Source organism: Mesoplodon mirus (assembly GCF_964341445.2).
Source record: "Mesoplodon mirus genome assembly, chromosome: 4".
Classification (NCBI taxonomy): Eukaryota; Metazoa; Chordata; class Mammalia; order Artiodactyla; family Ziphiidae; genus Mesoplodon; species Mesoplodon mirus.
This window is the reverse complement of record NC_138979.1, coordinates 146,579,749-146,606,042: the sequence shown is the minus strand read 5'-3', so window position 1 is coordinate 146,606,042 and position 26,294 is coordinate 146,579,749. Positions and strand designations below refer to the sequence as shown.

Here is a 26,294-nt window from a genome sequence, read left to right as displayed (position 1 = left end):
CCAACAGCCAACCTTCTGTGACAATGGATATGTTCTATCTCTGCAATGTCCGACACAGTAGTCACTAGCCACATGTGGCTAACGAGGGTCTGAAATGTGGCTACTGTAACTGTGTTTTTTTAATGTTGGCATTTGGTAGCGATGGTGCCTACATCAAAATTATAACTAAATTCTTCTCCAAACTTAGGCCAAGTGTGTAATGCTGAAGAGGAACTTAACAGACTCCACTACCACCCCTATCACCAGCCTATCTTCAGAAACTTTGTAGGTGAGGTTGTGGGAGTTTGGTGTTTTGTTTTGTTTTCGGTTGTTTTTTCTTTTAAATGATCTTTTCTGCAGGCTGGAAAAACTTACTCCATAGCACTTAGCCAGTTTGTGGCATAAGCCCCTGGGGAGACCGCCGGCATGCTGTGGGAGCATCCTGGTCCTTGTTCTATGCTGTCTTCTGGGACAAGCAAGAGTACTTTCAGTTCTTCTTATAGAAGTGGCTTTACATTGTTCTTTTTTTTTTTTTTTTTTTTTTTTTTTGTGGTACGCGGGCCTCTCACTGTTGTGGCCTCTCCCGTTGCGGAGCACAGGCTCCGGACGCGCAGGCCCAGCGGCCATGGCTCACGGGCCCAGCCGCTCCGCGGCATGCGGGATCCTCCCAGACCGGGGCACGAACCCGTGTCCCCTGCATCGGCAGGCAGACTCTCAACCACTGCACCACCAAGGAAGCCCTCTTTGTTCTTTTGTTATGTTTCACACCTGCTTATCAATAGCCAATAGAGCTGGTCACTACTTTACTGGACAGCACAGGACATGTTTATTTAGAAGAATCGGATCTCAGACTTCCACTCATAACTACAGTTATAAGCCATACTGATACAGGCAGAAGTCCATCAAAGGTGAAAATGTCACAAAGAGATAAAAGGACGATGTTCTGTGGATAAGCTGTAATGCAGATAAATCCACTCGCGCTACTGAAGATGAAGGTAGCTGTATGAAGTGCTATGGTGACTGATGGTTGATCAATCCCTACTACCTTAGAAATCGGTCAAACACGTTCCCAGGGAGCTGGTCCTGAGGCCTGGCATGTCACACAGGCTGCCTCTCTGGGTCCACTGTGGTCAGTAACAAAACAGGCACATATACAGATTAGGAAGAGCCAGTTTTCCACCCACTACCTGCATGAGGCAGCCTTTTTTTAGACACTTCTCTTTCTCCCAAGACCAAGTCAAACACAATGTGAGATGAACTAATGTATATCAAAGATCTGTTTTAAAAAAATTTTAACTGCTGGAAACTCCTATCTGGGGGAGTTTGGGAAGGCATTATAAACTCTGAATCCAGTCAAAGCATTGGCTGGGCCAAAAACAAGTCAAAACAATATATATGTATTGTATATAAACTCATTTTTTATAGCTCCAATTGAAGTCATTAAGCCAGATACATTAATTACTACAGAAATTACACAATGGGCTAGCCAACAGAAAATACATCAACTGTTACTCTAACATTAAAGTATTCTAATGCTTCATGGAGATGTGAAATTGACCCCTGAAATGGATGTACTTAAAAAAAATTTTTTGCCTAATCTATGACATACAGGCTTAATAAAATGGGTAGACATTTGCATGGTTGTAATACATAGACAGCTGTCCAAAAACCACATACCCACACTTACACATATACATTCATACCCCCAACATCATTTTAATGGAAGCAAGATATTGATTTGACAGAGGTAATACAGGATGTTGGAAGAATGTGCCTGAGATGGACAGTTTTTAATGGAGAGGAGAAAGGAACATGGGGTCTTCTGATTTGGGCAAGGCATTTCAGGGAGGGACTCTGGGAAGTCAAAGGAGGTATGGCTCGAGAGTGCTCAAGGAGGAGACTGCCAGCTAAAACAGGCCTGGAGAGGCCCTAGGGACAAACACTCACCTTCTAGACACTACCTGTGTGTAGTGAGCCCCACCCAAAAGGAGAGTGACAGAGGCGCACAATGAGTGTGTTAATGAAAATCTGTAGGGAATCTACCCTTGCAACCATCATTCATAAAGTTCTGCTCTGCAAGAAGATAAACGGCAGGGGAGGGGGTAGCCATTATTTGTCCCAGGCTGGGGCCCCCTCTAGCTTCTAGCTTTGCAGTTACTTGAATTAAAAAAATATAACCTTTTCTGGGGAAAAAAAAAAAAAAAAAGGCAGGGGGGAACCTGAGAAAGGTGGTCATAAGAGGCGAGTCTTTGTTACAGTTTGGTTTCAGCAGTCAAAACAATCTGATTGCTTACTGCCAATATATGACCAAAATGTAACCAAGATAGTGGGAGTTCTCAGATCTACATACCAGAACTAAGAAACGACATTTCTTGTTGTTCCCTTCCCTGCCTACTCCCGAAGTCAGCCAGACAGGGCAAAGGAGCTGGGATCTTGTCTTTGGCTGGTGTCCTGGGCCATTTTCAAGATCTCTGGACTTGCCTGCTCATTGCCCTGGTGCATTATGAAAGGGCTTGTTACCCTTAGCTCGGACAGGGCAAATGCAAACACCACTGACTGGTACAGGTCTGTAACAACTGAGAGGCTGCGGCCTGCAGAAATCCCCACCTGGGGTAGGCCTGTCAACAGCCCGAGCCAGCTGACCAGCATCCAGTCATCGCCTCTTTTCCAAATACCAACTCAACAAACCTTGATTCAGCCCTTGTGTTACACTCCGGTGGAGAACAGCACAGAGGAAGCACCAAGAGAATGATTTTAGAGAAACTAGTCTGGGCATAGACCAAGTACATGCTCCCATGGAATTGTTAATAATTCAGGGGTCCTTTATGTTTGTTTGAACCTTCCATATCTAGCTGAGGAAAAGACGTATTTCTTTTCTCTCTTCAGGGAAAATAAAAGCAGGACAGTAAAATTCCTGATAATGTCATATCCAGTCAAACAGGAAGGTTTATAGGCTAGGGGCTGAAAGGCTTCCAGAACTACATTCAGTCTATCTGAAAATAATTTATTTCATTTTCATTTGTTTCATTTCCTCCAAAGTTACCATTCAGCTCCCTACTCTTACACCCACCAAGACAAGAGGAAACATTTAGTAAACACAACAAAAACAAAAGTGTTAAAGAAACACCTGAGCTGTGGAAAACTGGAACCTTCATTCACTGCCGGTAGGAATATAAAATGGCACAGCCCCTTTGGAAAACAGTTTGGCAGTTCCTCAAAATGTTAAGCATAGAGTCTCCGTATGACCTAGCAATTTCATATTTAGGTATTTACCCAAGAGAACTGAAAACATATGTTCACACAAAAACTTATACATGAATGCTGACAGAAGCATTGTTCATAATAACCACAGAATGGAAATAGCCTAACTGTCCATGAATATACAAATGTGGTGTATCCATAAAATGGAATATTATTTGGCAATAAAAAAGAATTAAGTCCTGATATATGCTATGACATGGATGAAGTCTTGAAAACATTATACTAAATGAAAGAAGCCAGTCACACAAGACCACATATTTTATGACCCCATTTATATTAAACGTCCAGAAGAGGCCGATCCATACAGACAGAAAGCAGATTAATGGTTGCCTGGGATGAAGATGGGGGTGGGGGAAGGAAAGGTACACAGATGACTGCTAATGCCTATGGAGTTCCTTTCTGGAGAGTTGAAAATGTTCTAGGATTAGATTGTGGGGATGGTTATACAACTCTGTGGATAAACAATGAACTGTGAAAAAAACCAATTAACTGTACTCTAAAATAAGTGATTTATATATGTGAAATATATCCCAGTAAAGCTGAGGAAAGAAGGAAGGAGGAAGGGAAGGAGGGAAGGAGGGAAGGAAGGAAGGAAGGAGGGAGGGAGGGAGGGGGGAAGGGAGGGAAGAAGGAAGGAATGAAAGATAACAGATCTGAAGTGAAGTGTCTCACCTGGAATGGTAATTCTTCTCAGGGTATTTTTCTTTTAACTTTTCAATCTTGCCATAACCTTAGATGCATAAGAAATTGGAAACAAAAAAAGAAGAAGAAGAAGGAGAGAAAAGTCCCCTGCTTTCCCCATTGGTAATATCTTACATAACTATGATACATTATCAAACCCAGGAAATTGATATTGACACATTACAGTTAACTAGACTACAGATTTACTCAGATTTCTACGGATGCCTTTAAGAAACAGTTTCTGGATAATAATCCTTCAGGTTACATTCCTACTCTTTTTACCTGAAACAGCAGTCACTCTATATGTGATTACAGCAAATTAATTAATAATTCCAGCGACACAGATATGACTGGTGGACATTTTAACACCTCCGAGATCCCAATTTGCCTTGAGAAGAAAACGAAGTTACGATGAATGAACCATTTCCGCCAAAGCACATTAACTTTGTATATACTTTGAGGGCCCTTCAAACTCATCATGTTACTCACCACGCTCTCCCTGACCCCCCACAAGGGAATCTGGTGAGCCTCTAGTGCATTGGTGATGAGCTATGGTAACTAAAGCTCTCATACAGTCTTCCCTTAGGTGGGCAATGAACTTGCAGCAAGCCATCCTAACTTATTCTGAAAGAAAATAGACTTGTTAAAGGGCTGACGGATGAGAAGGAAATATCTCCTGTTAAAGACAACAGATAGGGCTTCCCTGGTGGTGCAGTGGTTAAGAATCCGCCTGCCAATGCAGGGCACACGGGTTCAAGCCCTGGTCAGGGAAAATCCCACATGCCGCAGAGCAACTAAGCCCATGCGCCACAACTACTGAGCCTGCACTCTACAGCCTGCATGCCACAACTACTGAAGCCCGTGTGCCTAGAGCCCATGCTCTGCAACAAGAGAAGCCACCACAATGAGAAGCCCGCGCACTGCAATGAAGAGTAGCCCCCGCTCACCGCAACTAGAGAAAAGCCCACGTGCAGCAATGAAGACCCAATGCAGCCAAAAATTAATTAATTAATTAATTTTAAAAAATCAGAGCGGAAACCAAAATTAAAAAACAAAAAGACAACAGATAGTTTCAGTTTTCCAGCGGAAGACTCTGACAGTTTTTTTTTTTCTTTCTTCCTTTTATTTCCTAATTCTGGACACTTCTACTTTAAGTAAAAAGTGAACTGGTCCAGAGAAAGTCACTTCAGTTTCTCAGCATCAGGCCTGTTAAAACATATGGGAAAGGAGCAGGTTGAAACTGTTGACTGAAGTGAAATGGCTGGCTTTGCCACAGTTACCAGAAAAGCACCTCTGCTCAGGAGATGGCCTTCCCAAGGAAGGCAAGGAAGCAAGCAGTCTGTCAGGGGTCTGTGGGAGCAGACAACCCAGAAGAATCTGAATGAAAACACTTAACACCCCACACCCAGGCATGGTGCTGGGATCAACACAGCACCCTCTGCAAACTGTCACCAGACACTTATTCCAGCTATTCTGGATCACCTACAGCCTCAAATGTGTAAGGTAAGCTGAGGTAAGCAAGTAAGCAAGTCCTAAAATCACACTGAGCTTTAGAGGGACATTCAGCTTCAGACTAACATCCCAGGCCAAAAAAAAAAAAAAGGTAGCCCAGACCAGGTATGTTAAGTATCATATTTGGCTGATATCTTGATGGCATGTTGATTTAATAATGATAATAGGTGACCAATGCAGAGAAATGAGCCCCAGGGTTGTCCTGTGATAGACAGCAAAATCTAGGAAAGAGACCAGAGATTCTGCTTAGACAATGGTTAAAATCAGGACAAGGTAAAGCATGCCACAAACACAGCGTGGGGAGAAGGCACCGCACAGCACAGGAAGAAGAGAAAGGAAACTGTCTTCTGTCCAAAGCATCACTCGTTACTGGTTTAAAATAAAATTAAGTTAAAAAAAAAAAAAGCCTCACCATCCCTCCACCCAACCCAAAGAGTAAAAGAAGCCCACACCCACACAAGACAAATATTTACAAATACGTACACCACAGAACCTTTTATTCAAGGGTGGAAATAGATTTGAGTTCCCTGGTATTACAATGTGAACAATTTTTCTTTCCATATAAGTATCTGCTGAACTCAGAGCTGGTGGTGGTATCAACTTACATCCTCCACTGTCCTATGAATAGCAGCTCGGGTAAGGGGATAAAGAGTGGCCTGCAAGCTGCACAACAGTGGTCCTTATCTTGGCTCCAGTGTTAACTAATAGGGTAACCTCGAAACACTGTGTAAAAAATGGGCAGGTAGGATTATCGGTGGTTTTCAATTTTAAAAATCTGTGAAACCCTTTATCTAAATGAAAGCTCATGGAGAACCGCAGTATATAGAAGAGTTTGAAGTAGACAGGCTGGTTAAAGCTGGAAGGGCTGTGGGACAAGGGGGGCTCCCCTTGAGGCACCTCCTGGAATTGGGACTCCACAGCACACAGAATGGAAACCACTGATGAGGTCCCTTAAAACAAAAATTCAATCCTACTTAAACTAAAACCAAGAAAATAAAAAACAAAGTAATATAGAATAATGATTTCTAATACCTGACTCTTGGTGGCTGGGGATTGGGAATGGGGTGGGGGAGAGGGAGGGGGCTGGAAGTGTTACAAGAGTCTTTCATTCATAAGCATGTAAATGTTTCATATGTATGTATGCCCACTTCTCCAAATGAATTTATATACTGTGATTAATAAAACTGAAATTCATTTAAAGTGTTACTGAATTCACGGTCATCTATAATACAGAATCTATAATTTTTTTTTAATTAAAAAGGAACCAACATGTTGGGAACCACTGCTAAAAAGAAGGCAACAATATTCCACTTGAATTAAACAATATAAGTAAACTTCCTTAAAAAAAAACTTAGAGTGGCCTTTTATATTTTAATGACTCTACTATCCACAATGTCAAACTAGTTAGAATTCCTTGTCTGTTAGCTGTGATGGATTCTGAAGCCATGTCCAGGCTGGGTAGGAAAGAAATGTCACATTAGATAAGCATTAGATAAACACTGTCTGCCATAACTGTGGAGGGATAGGAGGTAGGGGAAGGGACATGTGTATCTGACATCCAGGGCTGTGTCAGATAATCATCTAGGATGTGATGGTGGTGGAGACCCGAGTTATAACTCCGATTCTGTCATTACACTAAACATTACTAGGCAAATTACTCGTTCCAGTACTTTTGCCATATCTAAAAAGGAGTCATCCTGACTTCTGATGCAGAACTCTTAGGGTCAACTCAGACAGTGAATGTTACACCCCTTTAAAAGCCACTAGAGACAAAACTGTCACAGAACTGGTGAGCTAATCCAAACCTCACATTTTACATGTGAGGAAATTGAAACCCAAGAAACTGTGGGCCTAAATGACACAGTAGATAGCAGGCTAAAGAATCCGCATTTCCCAGCTGGAGAGTTTTATACAATGTGAGCCATAATATATGGTTTGAAACTTTGACTTAATTACTTGTATTAGTTCTCCTTGGGACAATTGATAATTTAAAGGCTTTCTGTCTGATATTACTTTTTAAAATTCTCACTTCAAAAAAGTTCACACCTCTCAACTAGATGACTGTACTAAATAAATTATAGCATTATTGCTATAATATGGACATATACTTTGTCACTTTTAAGCCTAGGTATTAAAACTGTTTCTTCAAAAGAACAAAACAAGATAAATAATACATTTGAAAATCTCAGTAAACACAAACCAAGTAACAGTTGAGAATTAATGATGTTACATCTTACAAACTGTCAAAGCTTTACCCACTTAGGACCAGTCCCTTTTAAAAATAAAACCTACATAAAGAAAGTTACAAAATGTGAGTCTATCAATCATATAGTCCACCAAAAACTTTTTTTTTAATTATTTATTTATTATTTATTTTTGGCTGTGTTGGGTCTTTGTTTCTGTGTGAGGGCTTTCTCTAGTTGCGGCAAGTGGGGGCCACTCTTCATCGCGATGCGCGGGCCTCTCAGTATCGCGGCCTCTATTGTTGCAGAGCACAGGCTCCAGACGTGCAGGCTCATTAGTTGTGGCTCACGGGCCTAGTTGCTCCGCGGCATGTGGGATCTTCCCAGACCAGGGCTCGAACCTGTGTCCCCTGAATTGGCAGGCAGATTCTCAACCACTGTGCCACCAGGGAAGCCCCCACCCAAAACTTTTATAAGAAGAATTAACAGGGAATGGCTGAATCAGAAAATGACAGAGCAGTCTTTTATATATATATTTTTTAATTAATTTATTTATTTTTATTTTTGGCTGCGTTGGGTCTTTGTTGCTGCACGTGGGCTTTCTCTAGTTGCAGCGAGTGGGGGCTACTCTTCATTGACTGCGTGGGCTTCTCATTGGGTGGCTTATCTTGTTGCAGAGCATGGGCTCTAGGCACATAGGCTCTAGGCGCGCAGGTTTCAGTAGTTGTAGCTCTCGGGCTCAGTAGTTGTGGCTCGCAGGCTCTAGAGCACAGGCTCAGTAGTTGTGGCGCACAGGCTTAGTTGCTCCGCAGCATGTGGGATCTTCCTGGAGCAGGGCTTGAACCCGTGTGCCCTGCATTGGCAGGCGGATTCTTCACCACTGCACCACCACGGAAGCCCTATATTTTTAAACATTACCTATTGATAGAAAAGTATGTTTGAATAATTTTAGCCTAGGATTTTATCAGCCACAGAATAAAAGATTTTATAAACTCTATTCTGTTTCATATTAAAGATATTTCACAAGATTTTGCCTTTGCAAATCAATAAAACATGATAGAAAATTAAGACAAAACATCTCATAGTCTATTTTACATTAGAGGTGTCATTTGTCCACAGAATGTGCAAGTGAAGTGTCTGATTCTTTACTTAGAAAGGGTTTGGTACTTTCAGAAATTCTGTTCCATCGGTAAATTTATAATGAATCAAACCACTTGTGATCTGAAGGGTGCCTAGCAACTAACTAATGAGCTGGGGAGAAATATCCTTTTCTAGGCTAGGAAGTCATGAATTGATGTTTCAAGGAGGAGAACGCAAAAGTGACCTTCTCCCCTAGATCTTGGTCCTTACTCCAGAGAATCCTTTCATAATAACCTCTACGCCACTGGGTCAAACCATGTTTCCCAAACAAACACACAGGGACTACCTGCCAATACTTGCCTTACCCGAGAAAGCTCCATAGAATATGTTGTGCATTTTGTTTGTTTGTTACTTCTTGAACAAAGATGGACAGCCACAGTGCCTCAAAGCAGAGTTCCAGAAAAAATATGTCAACAGAACCATAATAATTCTGAATAGGTGGTCTTCTCTAAAATGTGCTGGGATGTGCTGGGAAACACAGCGTTATATTCTATCACAGGTTACCGTAACTATCTAAAATTAGTTTCAAAACACGAACCTCTCTCTCAATGCTTGGAAGAGAATTTCTTTTTTCTGTTTAAATTAAAACAAACCTAAAGTGCTTAAGTGTAGGAGAAAAGCCACATTCCCACAATATTGATTTATGATATATCGACATGAAGACAATTAGACTGTGATGAGTACAGCATTATTGTAATATTAGGTGCTGTATAGGCAATGCCTTAAATATTTTAGCTAAGCAGCTGAGTATCTGTTTTGCGACACCATATATAAACAAAAAGAACTGGGTATAACATTTCTTTAATCGCATAAACCATTCTAATGTAAACTTCTGCCTCCCTCCTCATAATATTTGGACTATTTCATTGTTCTACCTCCTATTCTTCCAAACATATTCAGTCCAATGGAAAAACTACATATCATCTCCCTTGTTCTCTCTGCCTTCAGAAAAGCCTTCTGCATTAGTCTCACTATCAGCAGAAAAACCACTTACAGTAAGAAACCACTGAGCCAAACTCCAGGAAATGCAAATTGGCCACAAAATGGCAGGAGTTAACCTAAGGTTTCCCTTCAGATAATGAGGAAAGGGCTTGTTAACATAATTAATTATGCAAATCTGTAGCCAGAGACAGTTAATCACAGAGAAATACTTCAGGTCACTTTAAAATGCACCTTGAGATCTCTAAGTTTTCTGCTAAGGGGTTCCATGATTATTTATACATTTGTGAAAAGTCCTGGTGGCTTCATATTTGCATTGCTAATTAATCCCTTCTATGATCTCTTCAAAACACTGGGACTTAAATAGATAAATGGGCAATTAGACCATTTGAGAAAGGAAAAATACAAATGGCCTAGAGAAAAAAGTTCTGTTTAACAAATTTTTAAAATACAATGTGATAGCATTTATCAGTTGTTGAATCACAGATAATTTTAAGATAATGATATTCACAGCATAGACATGAAATTAAAGACACCTTAATATCCTGATTCAGCGTCAACCGGCAAAACCTTTCTTGAGGACAATAGTGGTACTTAATAAAAAACTTTAAAATTATACACCTTTTGACTCATTTATTTCATTTTTAAGAAATATATCCTATGAAAAAAAATCTGAAAAAGAAAAAAATGTTCATAATAGTTTTTAATGGGAAAACATTAGGAAAATGATTACCCTATACTGCACATAAAATGGAAATAAATGCTATCATCTAAGAAGTTTATTGAAAATTTTAATAACCTCACACCCATTAGGATGGCGATTCAAAAAAAAAACAAAACAGAAAATAAATATTGCAAGGATGTGCACTTTTGTTGGTGGGAATGTAAAATGGTAGAGCTGCTAGGGAAGAGAGAACTACCATATGATTCAGGCCCTGGGTATATCCCACCTCTGGGTATATATCCAAAAAAATTGAAACATGGTCTCAAAGTGATATTTGCACACTCATGTTCATAGAAGCATTATTAACAATAGCCAAAAGTTGGAAGCAATAAATAAATAAAGTGTTTCAATTCTGATTTCCAATATGATTTGTATATTAAACAAATTTCATTGGAGTCTTCAATATTTAATAGGGTCAAAATGCCCTGAAATGGAAAAGTTTGAGAATGTGCTGGGCCAGACTATTTCACAACTCTGTAGGGGTAGGAATTAACTTGCAAAAAACACACAGCAATGTAATGGCTTTTATCTATAAGGAAGCAAATGGATTTTGTCTGGCAGAGATAAAATTGATTTACGTAAATGTATAAAAGAAAATATTACATTGTGTAGCCCTTTAGGATATTAATCAGTTTTGCATCCACTAGCAAATTTATTCCAGCACTTCTGATTGTGGCGGTTTGGATGGATTGATAGACAGACAGACAGACATATATATGCTCTTCAAGTTCTCCTTTGAACTGGTCTTGACAGCTTACTGATTCCTTAACTAATTAATAAGTTAAATAAAAATTGTTGACATGTTTATTTTATAATTGTGAGAATCTTACTTTTTAAACTCTTTGAAAATTATTCTTTTAACATCAACTATCTACAAACAGATCAGTTTCTGCATTACAGGCCATAAGACTAACCAAACCAGAGAGTTTAATAATTAATAACCTCTAAAACAGAAAGCACCAGGCCCAGATGGGTTCACTGGTAAATTCTACCAAATATTTAAGGAAAAAATTATACCAATTCTCCACAATCTCTTTCAGAGGATATAAGCAGAGGGAATACTTCCTACCTCTTTTTATGAGACCAGCATTATACTAATAGCAAAACAAAAGATATTTAAAAAAAGATAACTACAGACCAATATTGCTCATGAACATAAATGCAAAAATCCTCAACAAAATATTAGCAGACTGAACCCAACATGTATAAAGAATTATACACCAAAAGGAAGTGGGATTTATCCCAGGTAAGCAAATCACATGATAATATCAATAGGTGAAGGAAAAGTATTTGACAAAATTCAACACTCATGCATGATAAAAACTTGCAGTGAACGAGGGATAGAGGAGAACTTTCTCAACTTGATAAAAACTATCTACAAAAAAACAGTCTGCAAGATATAAGGTTAATAATAAAAGTAAATTGCTTTCTTATATACCAACAATGAATGAGTGGAAAGTGAAATTAAAAACAACACTATTTACATTAGCATCCCAAAAATGAAATACTTAGGTATTCATGTACAAAAAATGTACAAGATCTATATGGGGAAACTACAAAACTCTAGTGAATGAAATGAGAGAAGAATTAAATAAATGGAGAGACACTCCATGTTCATGATAAGACTCAATATTGTCAAGATGTCAGTTCTTCCCAACTTGCCACACCCATTTGTTTACATATTGTCTGTGGCTGCTTTTCCTACAATGATAGAATTGAATAGTTGACAGGGTCAGCATGGCCTACAAAGCCTAAAGTATTTATTATCTGGCCCTTTACAGAAAAATTTTGTATGCCCCATTCTAAGTTATGCTCTTAACTAAGCTTTTACTTTTCTCAACCAAATACTATTTTTCCTCCAAAATAAAATTTAAGCTAGACAGCCTCTTCTACTTTCCTTCAATGGCAGTCTTATAAAATTGTTCTCTTAAAACAATATTGTTACATTTTTTTAAATAGAATATTCCAATGGTTAGGATTTAAAATATACATCACCTTCTTTGAGGCCAAAGGACTTGTCTTTGGAGAGCCTACAGATGAAATAACTAGCAAAGTCCTATTAAAGAAAAGCAGTTATTTCATGATCTTCACAATTTAAAAATCTGGTTATTTTCCAAAACTCACACTGAAATACCTTCCTCCTCAAAAAAAAGTTTTTTTTTCCTTTTATGGAAGCTAAAACTCTATTTAACAAAAACACTTAGGCTGAAGGACTAAACAAATCCAAGTATCACTTAATGAATCTGTATATGGTATATTTTTCAGAAGAATTTAAACTGCACTAATTCACTCACTTTAAGTATATAACACTTAGACTGCTCTCAATAACAGGAATCTGAAAAACCTAACATACTTGCTCTACCCCCAAATATATCTCTAAACATCTATACACACATGTATCTAGTAAACTATATCTACACATTCTGTTTACCAAATAAGCTTTTCTACCTCTAGTGACCAGATAGGTCCATGGCATCAATTACTTTCATCTTAACTAATTCAAAGGAAAAAGGGGAAACAGAGATATTGTACCATGAGGGCCAGACTGCAGGAAATGTTATAGGACAAATAATCCAGTTCTTTTCACAAGTAAGTTGCAAGGAAAAATACTACATGGGATTTAAAGAGGCTTAACGGACATTTAAAAAAATTTCAGTGTATGAACCTTATTGGAATTCTCAGTTGAACACTTTTTAAAAATCAACAGTAAATTTGAAAATTGATGAAATGTTTGGTAATTTTAAAGAAATAATACAGTGCTCGCTTTGGCAGCACATATACTAAAATTGGAACAATACAGAGATTAGCATGGCCCCTGCGCAAGAATGACACGCAAGTTCGTGAAGCATTCCATATTTTTAAATGGGTGTGCAGTTTTCTAGGCATCAATTTTAAAGATTATAACTTCACTTTATCACAATCAAACTTCCCAGACATACTTAGAACTATTTGTGGATATTCTTTTCTGTTTAATTTGTATATGTGTTCATTCACGTAGCAATGCTACAATGTTTGAATTGTAGTGGCTTTATAGTAAGTTATATAGCTGCATGCTAATTAACAGATACTCAACTTCTAATAAAATTTATTACTTGTAAAAAAAAGAAATAATACAAATCATTTTAGGTATGATAATAGCATTTCAGTTATGTTTTTAAAGAGAGTCCTGATTTTTTTGGACATAAACTAAATACTAAAATATTTACAGATGAGATTATAAAATGTCTCGAATTTACTTCAGAATAAGCCCAGAGTTGATGGAAAGTAGTTGGCAGTAGAAACGAAAGATTAGTCACGAACTGATAACTGGTGAAGCTGTGGGTATATAGAGGATTCTCATATTAGCTATATTAATCATTCTATGTGTTTGTGTGTAGGAACTTTCAATAACAAAAATTTTTTTAATCTTCATTTTCACTCTACTTGAAATAAGAAAAGCAGGAATGGAAAGCAATAAATCTGAGGGGGAGGTATCTTAAAAAGACAGAGTGGGTCCTGAAGCATACTTCTGAATTGTCATCCATTTTGGGATTTTGGATTTTTCACCTTAATAATCATCAGCAGTATATTAGCATAATTTCTGTTATCTTGTATGAAAGGCAGAACTTTAAATGATGCCCCATAACCTTTTGAGGGTGAGTGGAACCTATGAGTATGATGAGCTATTACTCTTGTGATTTTGTTATATTATATGGTCAAAGGGAGATTATCTTGGGTGGGCCTGACCAAATCAGGTGAGACCTTAAAATCACCCACTTCTCTGGATGATTGAAGAAGACACTCAGAAGAAGAAACCAAACATCCTAGAAGAAACCAAACATCCTCGTGTGAACTTCCAGTGTAGGCCATGTGGCATAAAATGTAGGTTGCCCCTAGAAGCTAAAAGCAGTCTCTGGCCAACAGCTAGGAGTATTCAGTCCTATAGTCACAAGGAAATAAATTCTGCCAACAACCAGAGAGCTTGGAAGAATCCTCTTAACCCCAGATGAGAACTGCAGCCTTGGCTGACCTGTGAGTTTTACCCTGGAGAGACCCTGAGCAGAGAACCTAGCCACAGCATGCCCAGACTTCTGACCTGGTGGTGTTTTAAGCCGCTAAATTTGTGGTAATTCATTATGCAGCAATAAAACTAATATGTCTGGAAAAGCACCTTATACCCGAACAGTACCTCAAAGTCTACCTCTACACGAGTTTATGATCCCAGTGGCACCAAGTGAGTAGCTAAACATTCAGCAACTTAACATTAATGCAATATTTCTCAAAGGATCATGAATCCAAATTTGAGAAACCTTGAGCTACATAATCCCTTATAAATGAAATATTCTTTGTCCAACACACACGGTTAGCTTTACAGGCAAGATTATACACCTGAGTGCTTTTTACAGTGTGAAGGCTTCTACAGGAGAAAAATCCTGCAAAATAATCAAATGGAGCAAGTTTAAAGCAAATTGTGACTAAGCCAAACATATCACCAACACCTTAGCTTATCATCACATCAGGTATAAAACAGTGCAAAGCTTTCTATCCTTTAATGCCCTAGCTCACAATTAGGAGGTATGAGAAGAATATGAGCCAGATTCCATTACAACAAAATTCCATTATAACAAAGTTTCCCATGGCTCAGGTGGTCCTGAGGAATTATCACAACTATTCTTTGTCCATGTTATACATCTATTTACTTAAAGAAAACATTGAGATGTACATGAAGAAAAGAAATAGAAAAGTAAGTCAAAGATATTATCCCCAAGGTCTAAAATTCTGTTTCCAAGGTTTTACTTAGTCTGATTCTTTTTAGCCTTTTTTTTTTTTTTTTGGAATAACAGCTTTGTTTCAACATAATTCACACACCATAAAATTCATTCATTTAAAATGTAGAGTTTAGGGGGTTTTCGTATACTTACAAACTGGTAACCATTATAAGTAATTTTAAAACATTTTCATCATCCTTAAAAAAAAAACTCGTATTCTGCTTTTTTTTTTTTAACTGTCATTCTTTCTTTAACACCATGTCATGCTAACAAATTTTTCTCTAGTACTGGAAAACACTGGCCATCTGAGACTCAAAATCAGCATTTAGGGGAGAAAAGAGCTGAGGGTAAAAGATTTGATCTGCAGGAATAACAGATATTGGAACAACTGATTTGGGATTGTAGAGCATTGCTTCCTATAAGTGATGCTGGGAACATTCCTTTGAAAATGTGGACAAGATCCAAATAAGCAAAACATGAAATTACTTGCCAGTGAAAAGCAAAGAATCTTTCACTGGGGAGAGTCTTCACCTATTGCACAATGTAATTTGTTTATTTCAGAAGCTGAAGACAGAGGATAATCTGAGCTTTATTTAGTAAAAAAGAGTTCTATATTCCAAAGGGAAAAATCTGGAATTTAAAACAGCATTCTGATATGCTCACACCCCGTATCAAAACATTCTTCACCTGCCAAGTGAATAAACAAATGATGCTTTAAGGTGTCACTTCCATAGCTTATGAGATAGTCCATAAAATGCTCAATATAATATTTTCCCCTTAACTTAGTTATTCACTTGCCTCTGCTATGCTTGATAGAAATTTGGATCTAATCTGATTATTCTAAGTAAAATCCAAGTAAAAGGAGCCATTTTATTGTGTTTCCCACCTTTGGTAGTTATAACTCGAGACTTTGAAATCCTCCATGATGGTCCATGGCATAGGCCAAGTTAGGAAACTTGTAACAAACAAATCTGCCTCATGTTTATGAAGCCAGAGATGAGTCTGATCGGAAACTCACTCTGAGTGACAAGGTAAGTTTGAGTGCTGCCAAAGCCCAAGTGTTTGAGTCAAGTTTTACAGACATTCTTTTTTGAGGGAGAGAAAAAAAGAGGGACACCAGTCTGCTGCTAATCCTTTTCAAAGTTCTTCTCTCACTGCTGATTTGAGATAAACTGTCATTTTAAAGGCAAATGCCTTTTTCTTTTTTTAAAGCATTTTGGCGTTTGATAATAACAACAGAGGTGATCTTTTATTTCCCCAAAGCCTCATCTTCTTTATCCACAGATAACTTTACTGACCTACCAACACAGGCTATGGGTTCAAAGTTGTTTTCCCGCCAGGGCTGGTGGGCTTGCCCTGACCCAGCGTCAGTGTCTCACAGAGTCCCCTGTTGTGACCAGGGACATGTCCTTAAACTATGCCTGGCCTCCCAGGCAGTGGTCATGGAAAAATGGAGAAGTGACCCTGAAGAGTCTAATCCACTGACCTTCACTTTGCTCTAACCAACTACCCAAATAAATAAAAACAGCAGGATAGCTTGGTCTCCCAGATGAATTCCGATTTACCCCTAAATATCCAAGCCTGGTCCAATGTTTAAAATTCCCAGGCCATCCAAAATCTGTCAACTCACTTTCAACTGGGCCCAATTTTGCTCACCAGGGGACATCTGGCAATGTCTGGAGACATATTGGTTGTCACAGCTGGGGGAAAGTTTGCTACTATCATCTAGAGGGTAGAGGCCCAGGATGCTAATGAGCATCATACATGCACAGCACAATCCCCAACAACAAAGAACCATCCCACCTAAAATGCTGAGATTGAGAAACCCTGAATTGGGTCATTTGCCAGCCCAGTGCTGGAAAAACGTTTGAAGAGACTCTTATTGCAAATTAATTTAGTTTAAAATGGGGATTGAAAACTCAAATGCCTTCAAGGGCCAAGGAGGTAAAGAAATATCACATAAACAAAGTGGCTGTGTATGAGGCACTAGGGTGTTGTGAGGTCAGTGACAAATCAGGGTGTAAATGCTCACTAAAACCATTCCCTTTTTAAAAAGAACACTGTGTTGGCCAAATAAAACATGACTGTTGGCTACATCCATCCTGTGTGGTAATGGTGGTAATCAAATTCTGGTTTAAAGAGATGATCAATTTAAAGAGAACTGGATGGTCACTCAAAGACACCATCTAGCCTCATCCCTTACTTATATCCTACGGAATTTCCTAAGCCCCAGGACTGGAGAACGTGACTAGAAGCTGTTTAGTTAAGCAGATTAGAGATCAGATCTTGAGGGTTTAGCTCCAGCCAAGAACAGGGTCTCAGAAACCTTGCGCTAAGAGCAGAGACCAATGTTGGAAATTCTGAAGGTGAAAAAATAGAGTTCCCCCTCACTGATCTCCATTCTAGGGAAACTCAGTGGATATTACATCAACGTTACACAGCGCCATATAAGTGAGGTCATTATGTTAAGATGAAACCATTCTCATAAAATTTTAGAATTTTCACATTGTTTCACAGATGAGGAAACAGAGGCCCAGGAAAGTTTAAAGGAACTGCCAAGATCATCCAAATCTAAACCTAAAATCAAACGGTGTTTCTTTTTCCTCCATGCAATTGCCAAGCAGCAACCAAAAGGCGAAGGGATTTTATTCAAGGTGTCAAACATTCGTGTCTAAACTCTCGACCAACATAAAGAAGTTATACGTTAAACTTACTCAGCATCATCCCCTTTCCCTGTCAGAAAAATCATTAATCCATTTGCCCCAGGTCGTTGTTTTAGGATCTCTTTTTCATATAACAGAAAAATTTAAAGCAGGTTAAATATTTCCAGCCCTCCTTTCAGATTAAGCTGGAGAGGAAAGCCAAGTCAGCAACTGGAGCACAAGGAGAAGGAAGCCCCAGTCTGAACATCCCCGTGTGGATGCATACTTTCTGTTGGAGGAATTCCTGACCTGTATAAACAAAGGCAATCCAGAGGGAAACAAATGATAAGATAAGTGAAACCCAATAACTCCCTCTGTCCTCCCTTCTACCTACTTCCCCCAACCTGTTCCATCAGAAAAACAATCTGAGCTTGGGAGAATTAAAATGTAAACCATCCCCTCTCTGCTGCCACACTGCTCCCTATTCTAAGTAGGAGGTTAAGGGGGAAGATCATTTGTAAGATCGGTGAGTATGGCTCCCCTGGTATGGAACCTGGCCACAGGGGACCACGGTCTCCCTTTGCCCACAGACAGGCTCCTGGCACGGAAGTAGGTCACTGGTCCTTCAGACTCAAATTACAATCCAAGGAGTATAGTAGGAAAAGCTGGGGTATGGAAGAAAGGTACCTTCCGTCACAGGAAAAGAAAAGAAATTGGGTCAAACTAAAAATTTTATATACTTAAAAAAAAATTTTTTTTTTACTCACTTCCTTAGCATAAAATATGAAGCAAGGCAGTCTCTTGCCATGGTTCCTGGAACTGTAGTTGGAAGTGTCACCTACTCATTGAGTGTCAAGCCCTAAACGGGTCACAAAAGTTTTCTATTTTCTAATCTAATCTCTGTTCTTGATTATAAAAATACAAAAATATAATAGCATGCCTTTCATTTAACCTTCTGAGGACATATTGAACTCTTAGCTATCAGCTTCAATTCCAGCAAGATTCATTCCACACCCTGTCTGACTTTTACTCTGAATGACCATTGAGTGCTGAGCAGGGAGGGGGGTGTTCGGAGGAGAACCTCTAATGCAAACTAGATTGCCACACACAAAGAGAATGGGAAACAAACAGAAATGTTATTGTTGTTTCTTTTGCCACCATCATCCTAACTCAAATAGCCACTGCTAATATGGGGTAACTGTGGCAGCATTTTTTTTTTTAATTCCTAAATCATTTACCTTGGCCAAAACCATATGACATTTTCTATATTCAAAATTTCACCAACTTTCAAGAGTAAAGAATGCAGCAAGGACCTTTAAATGGTTTGATTTGTACATTTCATTTCCTTTAACTTTTTACAATAAGTTTTGTAGTAAATTCTCAGGATTTAGAAGGGTCCCTAGTCTAACCCTCTTGTCACAGAACTGTAGTTTCTAACTTAACTCTTGTCTAGACATTTCACTGCTCAGTTTTACCAAATCTCTATGAATCAAATGCAAATTTAAGCCTAGACACATGTGAACAACCTAACTAACCTGGTGAATGATGTTGGGCACGATCCTTCACTCTTCTTCCAGGGTGCAAATCTGCAGAATTTTATGGGAGAAGAGTGAAGCCCAGAATGGGCACCAAAACACACACTAATGACTGTGGTCACACCCCCAAGAAAGGGAAGGAAAAGACCAAGGCTATGTTTTAGGAAGCTGCCCCTAGTCCTGACCCACACTCTTCACAGGAGGACACCTGTCAGAAGCATAAACATAGTTCCTAGGCAAACTGCTGGTGAAGCCCTACCTCTAACTTATGGGGTCTGAAAAAACCAAGACCCTCATCAGTTCATTTTATAATATGGCACCATCTTTTGCCCTTAGTGATGATGGCTATGCACTGATATATCCACAGGGTCTATCCTCCACTGTCTAGTGTCCTTTGTGACCAAGAGCATGATGAGTTAAAAAAAAAAAAAGTTACTAGGATTACAGGTGCAGTTGGTGACTCCAAGACAAGGCAAAGCTAACCCATGCCCTTGACCTGGTTTGTACGTCACTAACAAACTGAGCTTAGCCAATAAGCCAGAATATAAGAACTCATCTCAAAAAACAAAAGATGGGCATCTGTATTGCCCAGACAATGCCCAAAGCTCGGATCTAGGCTATCTACACTTGGAAGTCTAAATTCAGACAGTCCATCAGATGGGCAATGTTTGCCAATCGTACAGAAGGTATTTTTTTCAGAAATGAAAAGGACAAAGACCAGTTTAATACGTGTCCCTAATTGTGTGCCTGGCAGAAATACAAGGAACCTTCAACTCCGATCCTGGTGCAATTTATAGAACAGAATGAGCTCAGGTTATTACTAAAGGTGAATGACATACTTAGGAAATGTAACAAGACGAATTTAAAAAAGCTTCTGAAACTAATGTCTGTTAAATGAATATTACGTTTGAGGAGCCTAAGGGCTAACAAGTCTTTTGTTTTCATTTTCCTTTCCTGGCAATATGCTGTTAGGGCATAACTTTCCTATTATTTCTCTAAATGACACAGTTTGTGTTTTATTCAATTGTCTTCATTAAATATTGTCAAAGTGGCACAATATCCAGTGTTAAGCCAAAAGTAAAAGATCTATTGTAAGTCAGGAAATCACACCAACTACACTGGAAATTGAACTTGCTTGCCTAGTTTTCCACATTTAATTCACAATAGTGGCTATGGTTTAAAAGAACTGCAATTGTATATTTGGTGCCAAATTTGCTCTGCTGTAAAAGTAAGTGTCTCTTCTAAGGTTGGGGGGGGGAGCTTATTTTAATATGTAAGGATACCCAGTATTAGATTATGTGTTTGACTACTACTCAAGTTTTCATTTTCTTTTCAAAAGAGCTTTCACAATTTATGTTAAAAGACAACAGGGAGTTGGGAAGCTACGAAGTTATGGGAGTCTTAACTCTCAAGACAGGCTTCTGTGGCCCTGTTCTGGGTGAGAAGGGCTTTCTTCAGATAAGGGATTCAACCTACTGAAAAGTTATCTCAGTTAACAAGAGGGTCTAATGCTGGACAAACTCCACATAGATTCAGAGATGGCATTTAAGAGCATTTCCTTTTTCAAATAATTTGCCTATCATTCACAAAGCAAAAGGGAGAGAGTTCAAAATTTCTTAACATTCAAATAAGCAAATGCAACATTTTGAATCTCATACAACATTTTCTGTTCCAGAAAATCAGACTCTAAGAAACCATTAAGTGAAGAAGCAGTTTTACTCTTAATCAACTCAGTACTTGTTGACCCAGCACTGTTTCAGAATCAAGAGACACAAAGGAAGCTGTGATTCTCCCAACTCAATGGAGAGAAAAGAATAACATATAGGAAAACCAGAAGCAAGGCAATGGGGGGGGAGGGTGTAAAGAACTAGAAGCCTGGGTCCCTAACAGGGTCTGCCAGTTACTAGCTGTGTGACCTGAGCTCAGTGAGTTCCTTAAGTTCTTCATGCCTCAGTTTCCTCAGCTGTAAAATGGTGATAACAGTACCTACCTCATGCAGCTGTGGAGGAGTCCATAGTTAAGCTCATGTAAAGTATTAGGAAAGGCCTGACCCAAGCTTAGCACCTCACATCCCTTGACTGTTAGTATCACATTAGGTATGAGTGTTTGTTTGCGTGGTCAGGCTGAGGGCGCTAAGGAGCAAGGAGCCGGCGTGGTGGTGAAAGCGGAGGGACAGGCAGGGAAGGCTTCCCAGAAGCTATGGAACTCAAGCTGGATCTGAGAGCACAAGGAGAATTCAGATGCTCAGAAGAGTGCTCATTCCAGATGAGGGGAGCCATTACTGCAGAAAGTCACAGACAGGGGTAAAAACCAGGTGTGCTTAAACATCAGCAGGGAAAATAAGCTCACCAAGGCTGAGGGTATATTTGGTAACCTCGGATTAATGGGCAGGGGAGGGGGGGTGGTGCTCAGGCTCTGTGTGCTTGTTGCTATGCTCCTAGGACTTAACGTTTAAATCACTCTTAGATATGTGTACTATGAATGCAAACTCACTCTGAAATGCTCATTTCTCTGTTTTTGGAACAGAGGAAAGGATGCCAGAAAACACAAAGGTAAATGGGTTTTTTTTGCTGTGGAAAGTCTGCTGGAGTGGAATGTAGGTCACCAAAATCAACTCGCATCTCATCTTCATCTGTCCCTCTTTCGGTGGAGGCAATAAGGGGTAGCCTGAAGGAAGGGGGAGGGGCGGCACTTCAGATCCATCCTTCAGTTCCAATCTCTATCAGCCACTCAGCCACTCCAAGCACAACCCTCAATCCAGCCTGCGCCCCCAGCCCTGCCAATCTACAGAAAAAGCCCTCCTTACCAAGTTCTGAAATATTACCTGTGCTAGCAGTTGCCTCTAAACCGAGCTCTCAGGGAAACCACTATCATCTGATGCGGTAAGTGTTTAAGATATACATTCACTTAAAAGATTCCTTCCATTACCAAGGTAGAAATTATGGTGCCAAAATAAGTGACAGTAATCCACATTCCTTGTCCAAAGAAGAAAAATCACAAAACTGAAGAATTTTCATTTTGACTGGTGCCCCCTCTAGAGATTCAACAAGTTTGCTAACCTAAGTTGGCAAAGTTGCTTTGTTTCCTGAAATGTAAGGATAGACTTAACACTTGGAAATACCAGGAGCGTGACACGAAGCCAGGGAGGGCCCCACAGAAGTTTCCTGAACCAAACACCTAAGGCTCTCAGTGGTACCAAACTTTGTTGGAAAAGCTTGTTTCCCCTGATCCAACAGCTGTAAGTTTTTAAGTAATTTCACAGAAGACCTCAAGATTCTCAAGCCAAAGCCACTCTTTATACTATCCCCCAAATATTTACAAAATGAAACACTTTCAGTCTTAACCATGTTTTGTTTGTAAACACCTTATTTGTTCTGATGACCACAGTATCAACACTAAAAGCAGCCTTTTAAACAAAGTAGCTCAAATAAAACCACACGCAGACACACACAAATTCTTAACACTCAGAGGCGTGTCCACAAAGCAAGAAAGCCAGGGTTCAAATTCCTTGGCACCTCTTCACTGAGCTCCTGTAAGCAGCACCCAAGGCCATGACCCACTGCACCCTCTTTACTATCACACCTCCTCACTAATTTACACTTCGGAAAACCCACAGGATACAACTTACTGGATGATAACTGAATGCTACAAATGTTGGACAGATGTCTTTTACCCTGTTCCCCTCTCACATCAGCCAGCCTGAACAACTTACCCGTTTATAGAACAACCCCACCCCAAATGAGAGAGCTATTGCCCACTCTTCTACCCACATGGTGCCTCTGGGGCCATTGGCAGCCTGGCAAAAGTTCTAGGTATCTTTGCCTTGGTCTCTCTCCCTGGTCTCCTGTCATATACCTCCTGGGAAAGTTATCTGGGCCAAGGACAGTACAACAGAGAGAAATCTAGAAATGTCTGGTTTGGGGTAATAAGAATTGTACTAAGAATTAATTATAGGGGAAAAAAGTCTCTGTGAGTGAATATATTCCAAAAGCAAATAGTTACAATTCGACTATTTCAAACACATGGAAGGCCGTTTATACCTCGTCACATGCTACACAGGAGTTTTGGTTTATGCTGAGATGAAACTGCTTGACAGAAAACTAAGAGGAATATTACAACTGATGACAAAACTATCAGTGGAAAGAATACAGATCTTGGATCTCCAATCATGGTTCTACTAGTCAGTAATGATTCAACAAATATTTATAAAATACTTACCAATGGCCAAACACTGCTTTAAATGCTGGATAGACAGGGATAGACAAGACAAAGACTCTGCTCTCAAAGACCTTCACAGAGTGGGAAAAACCCACACACATTGGAATTGTTATCAGAATTATAGGGAGTCAGAAGTAAGGAGATAACTGAAGGAGATTTCAGTCAGTGTTAACTTATATGACAAAAATAGTGAGTGAAATTTCTGATCCTGTTTCCTCGTGGGGATATAACCACCTACTTAAAACAAGATGATGAATGTCAACCGCCTGGCACTCAGCAACCCCAAGCATTTACCTGCACACGAATGTACACGCATAGATGCTAGCAGATATACACCTTCCCCCCTTAACTGCAATGTCTGTGATAATCCACTTTGGTATGAAATGAAAGCAGAAGGTAGGCAAAATGTTTGCATAATTCAATTACTCTTAATGCCAATTAAATTACAAATAACTGCATTCAACAAGAATCTATAAAAAGTCAAAATCTAAACAATTCTATGATAAAAGGATAAATAGAAGTCCAAATACTGGGATAATAGTAGTAGTAGAACTAATATTATAAATACTAATACAGCTGCCTTGCCCACTTTGAGGGATTACCATGAAAAGTCGGGCTATTTTGCCATACAAGTAAGGCTCAGAGATATTAACCTGATGTCACAGTGTCAGAAGCTGGGCTTAAACTCTTATCTTCAGATTTCTTTGAGAAAAATAAAAGACAATGAACAACTCCTTTTTAGAGTCACAAGATTTTATACCGAAAATCAACTTTAGGAAAACTGCTGTGCCCCTCTTCCCACGTGACCAATGACTGAGGTCCCCAGAGCCAGAGGGTTCACCCCAGAATGGGGAAGCCAGTAATGACAGAGCGAGAGCAGGACCCAGGCTTCCTAGATCCCAAACCTCTCAAGGATCTGCATCCTCTAGACGGGTCTTTAGATTTCATGAGAACCACAAGGGATAGCCGTGACTTCCAGAATTCAATTTCAGTTATTACTTGTCCCTAAAAACTTCCAGTGAATTGCACCTAGGGCAAATTGAGGACCTTTACTGGTGGCCAGGGGGCTCTCTTCACGCATAACAGAGGAAAACTCCCTCCTGGAGAAAGCTGCCTTCAGCACTATAATATACGTTATTAGGAAAATGTATGTTTTCATTTTCTTGAAATGAGAGATCAGCCTGAAAGGAGAGAGATCTTTTGATTGTAATTTTCAGAGTTTGCCTCAGGACAAAGGCTCTTAACAGCTTTTTCCGGGGAGGGAGGTGGAGAGACCAGGTATGGGGACGCGAGAGGGAAGGGGGTCTAAAAATTGTGTCCAAGCTATTTACAAGAGAATGGAGAGAGCCCGGGGCTGTGAAACCGGTGACTAGGAGAGAACAGCTGGGCCCAGGGAGAGCATCTAACCACACCTACTGGCCACGCCCTCCCAGCTGCCCGCAGAGCCACACTGAATTGAAACAGCAGTGGGAGCAGTTAAGATTCCGACGGCAGGAGTCGCCATGGCAACGGGATTCATCTTGCAGGCAAACCCCGCTTCAATTCACTAGGTCCTTCTCGAGCCTCAAGAAACTACCAACTCAAGAGGAGCAAAATGGTCACGGGTGGCATTTACTCTTGATGCTCTCCTGCGGGTGAAGATGGGAGGCGGGGTGGGGAACGGGGGTTGGAGTGTATTCTATTCCTGGGTCCCCTAAAATATTTTATGGGCGCAAGAGACAGAACACCCCAATCGCAGGCTGCGAGCAACTTGAGAACAGAGCCTTTAGCAAGGGTTTTGATGAACAAGTAAGAGAAAGGATAAGAGTGCTAGGGAAAGGAAATCCAGAGGACTTTATAGAGTTCTCAGGCGCCGCGCACGTCTCCAAGCGGATCACAAGCAGTTGGATTTTCACCACCAGCTGGGAAAAGCGATTACCCAGCTCTCCTGCCCCACTGCGAGTCGTATCGCTAGATTATTCGACACTCCCTACCTCTTTACCACCTCCCAGCCCAGCGCTAACGTCCCAGCTCAGGTGCAGACGCTTTGTCCCAGCTCAGGTGCTCTTTGTCGAGGGAGCCATCAGTGCAAGGGGCACCAAGATGCGCCCTACCCAGAGGGACGGGAGGCGGGAGCGCTCTTTGCCGCCTCGAACCCGGTCCGCAGGCTGTGCAGCCGCCCCTCGCTGCTGTCCGCCAACACCCCTCGCTCCTTCCGCAACGCGGCTTTCCCTCCTCTTTCTGGTTTGAGACCTTTAGCTTCCAACTTTGCCTAAATTACAGTCACCCCATCCCTTTCGAATGAGTCTTGAGGTGAGGGTGCCCGGGATGGTGGGGGTTCTGCTGGGACGCGAACGAGTAAACGAGTCCCTCCTCTTCGGTCTACACCTCCGAGTCTACCAAGCCTGCCTCGGGATTGTCCCTCCCGGAGCCTCCCGGACCAGCAGCTCCCGACAGCAGCAGTGCCCGCAGCACTCAGCCAAGGCCACGACCCCCAGCGCCCCAGCCCCGGGGTGTCAGCAGCAAGGCGGCGAGTGGTACCCTGCCGGCTCTCTTGGCATCCGAGCACCTCAGAAAGAAGGGAGGCACCCCCGTCCTCGGGGGCGCCTTCCCCCGGTCTCGCCTTGCTTTGCACCGCGCTTGCAGCCATTTTCCCAAACCCTACTTGGCAGCCGGGAGCTGTCTAGGTCCTGTTCCCACCCAGACCCAACCTGAAGGACGGGTTTAATATTTACCTACTGGCCCCGGAGCTC

At 40.4% G+C, this 26,294-nt stretch overlaps 1 protein-coding gene across 1 annotated transcript in view; it reads right to left on the bottom strand.

The window, feature by feature from the left end:
• DAAM1 (dishevelled associated activator of morphogenesis 1) overlaps positions 1-26,294 on the bottom strand; it is a 176,084-nt gene that overhangs the window by 149,551 nt on the left and 239 nt on the right. The gene's annotated exons all lie outside the window — the stretch shown is intronic.